Source organism: Mandrillus leucophaeus, unplaced genomic scaffold (assembly GCF_000951045.1).
Source record: "Mandrillus leucophaeus isolate KB7577 unplaced genomic scaffold, Mleu.le_1.0 Scaffold221, whole genome shotgun sequence".
Lineage (NCBI taxonomy): Eukaryota > Metazoa > Chordata > Mammalia > Primates > Cercopithecidae > Mandrillus > Mandrillus leucophaeus.
The window spans coordinates 3,538,261-3,541,375 of NW_012102266.1; the positions used below are offsets into that span (position 1 = coordinate 3,538,261).

At 35.9% G+C, this 3,115-nt stretch overlaps 1 protein-coding gene across 1 annotated transcript in view; it reads right to left on the minus strand.

Annotated features, from left to right (window-relative positions):
* Positions 1-3,115, minus strand: part of LMNB1 (lamin B1) — a 39,112-nt gene that overhangs the window by 15,403 nt on the left and 20,594 nt on the right. The window lies entirely within an intron of this gene.

The following is a 3,115-nucleotide window of genomic DNA, read 5'->3' on the forward strand; positions in this document are numbered from 1 at the left end:
ATTTTGGATATATTGGGTTTAATAAAATATAGTTCTAAAATTCATGTCTTTACTATAATGTGGCTATAAGAAAATTTAAAATTACACATGTGGTTCTCATATTTCTATTCTAGAATTTTAAACTGATCTTTGCTTTTGCCTCTGCAATTTTACAGAACGACCACTTAGCACTACCATGTTCCAAAGAGCTGCTTATCACATTTAATACCAGTTGCTGAAGAAAAAAAGTATCACATTATTTTATATGATAATTGAGTTCTCCACTAGACCTCTAGAATCCATGTATTTAGTCCCTGAGGTAGTATACCCAGTAGAAAAAGTAGATGATTGGCATAAGGCTTCCATATTATTACTTTTGAGATAGAGAGCACACTCAATTCTGAATCCTCTGAACTAAAATGTCAGATTCTTTTTACCACAGTATACAACTTCTGTAAGACATATAATAGGACTGAGCAATTTTCTCTCACTATAGTGATTACTAAAGAGATGAAAGGATATTGTAGTTAGGATAGTTGATCCTATTTTTACCCATTATTAACAAATTAGCATCTGATATTTTCACAAAGTGGCATCATGCTCTCCGAACATACCTTTTGAAAGAGAAGTCTGAGCCTTTGATCGTCAATAGTAAGGTATGTATCAACATAAAATTTTAAACACATTTAAAACACATGTTTAATATTTTTTAAAGAAGAATATATAAAAAGAAAGAGACAGTCACCTCTACATTCTTTTAGGACGAAAAGAGTGACTTCTTTGAAATCTATATCAAAGTTAACATATTTTATCATTAGCTAAATCTATCTACTAAGTAAAAGCAAAAGAATCTTTTGTTTACTCAATGAAACATACTTCTCTAAAAAGTAAGCTAATTAACATTTCAGTAACTATTAAGGATGCAGTATTTCAGAACACACCAATTAGAAATCAAGACTCAGAATGCCACTTAGTGATAATTTACAAGGGTGCCTATAATCTAAGGACTTTTATTCAAAACCTACGTTCCTACCCCAACCCCAAAGATAGCTAAGGGTGAAGTAGGGCCTGAACACCAAAATACTACCCAGATGATTTTGAAGCTCACCCAAGGCTGGAGATTGCTGTTATAGACATACGTTAATGCTAGATTCTTAACAGTTCTTTATGCCAAGCAGTGTCTCCTGAATGACACTGGGCTACAACTATCAGTCAAGAGATAGCTTTTATATCTCCTGGAACAGACAAGATAAAAATAATTCAAAGGTCAATTCTTCACTACTCTCAGTAAGACAGAATTTTAAAAATCTTTTATAGCACTTGTAATGACCTAATAATATAAAAAGTGCTTTAATGGCCATTTCTAAAATGTTTCTCTTTTAGCCAAAAAACTTTTTGAGTTACTTTGTTAACACAATGAAGTTAAATTAAATGATAACTAGATTCACTTACTGTAACAGTCTGGCCTGCCTTCAGCACATATCTTGAGGTATATTTGTAACTGACTGATGTGTCTCCAATTTTTCTGATCATCTCCCAGCCTCCCATTGGTTGATCCTACACACAGAAAGGAGGGAGGGAGGGTGTTACTTTGGAGATACAGACAGTTGTGGAATAATCAAATAAATTAATCCATACAGGCAGTTAAACTAAGACCGCTTTACGGTCATCTTCCCACGTTTCAGGTTTTCCTACTATAAAAAGAAAACATGATTTTGTCATTTTGTCAAACAGTAACTTCAACAACGAGTTAATTAGTAAGGTACTTAACTTTAAAGAGGACAGAACTGGAAAAAAAGGGTATGAACCAAATTGTCAAATTCACTGCTAGATAAGGTGGGTCTTTCAAATTTACAATACTATCTAGCTGTCATAATCACAATTTTAAACATCAAGCATTGGATTACTTCAAGCTTTTAAAATAGACACATAAGCTTAGAAACAGAAGAAAATCTGTCATTTTCCTTCTGCATCTGTCCCACTTCTGCCCGCATTCAACTCTCATACATGAAAGCATAAGGGGATCAAAAAAAGGGTCAATGGGCCTGGGCGTGGTGGTTCATGCCTGTAATCCCAGCACTTCAGAAGGCTGAAGCGGGTGGATCACCTGAGGTCAGGAGTTGGAGGCCAGCCTGGCCAACATGGTGAAACCCTGTGTAAAAATACAAAAATTAGCAGGCGTGCTTGCATGCACCCGTAATCCCAGTTACTGAGGAGGCTGAGGCAGGAGAATCACTTGAACCCGAGAGATGGAGAAGCCAAGATCATGCCACTGCACTCCGATCTGGGCAACAGAGCGAGACTCAAAAAAACAAACAAACAAAAGGCTACAAAGAGACCTTAGAGCTTATTCTCTTTAGCATCAAAACTGTTAGTGCTTGTTAGTGCTACTTCACTCATCCAAATTATGTATTCATCCACATGAAAGATAGTTTTAGTAACTGTGATGAGAAAAGATTAATTTTTTCAGGAACATATGTTTCAAGAAGTGACATCTATCCCACTGCCGCCTGCAAGCTCCCAGACCATGCCTTCCTCTAATATCATCTCATAATCCATCGTGGCCTCCAGTTCCTTGACGCGGAGCTAGGGAAGGCCTACACTACTGAGCTTCCGAAAGCCCCAGCCCTAAATTTCAGAAATCTCTGCTATGAATACTTCATGTTTACTTTTAAACATTTCGGAATAAGGCTTCACGCTATTTTTCATATTAAGTATTAGCATTTGTTCATTTATTTATTTGCAGGGAAAAATACTCCCTTAATATCTGAGTCCAGGCTCTTATCTCCTTCTTTCAGTAAGCTTTTTATTAAGTTAATAACTGAAAGAATATCCACCATTTTCATCCAGTTGCTCCAACTTCTTCACAAATCTGGCTAGGGCAGAGAATAATAATAATTCATCCTCAGAACCACTGTGATAAAAGGAACATGCTTTTCAAAAAAGCCCTGACCCTCTAAAGAAGGGTTAATGAAGCAAATCTTTAAACTACTAGGGTACCCACCTCTTCCTCCTATTTCAATTTTTATTTTATGAATTTAAGTAAAAAAGACATAAACGCTTATTCCATGAAGACTTAAATGAATCCAAACAAAAACTAAGGGGCTATCACAATTGCAAGAGAACCTAGCAATCC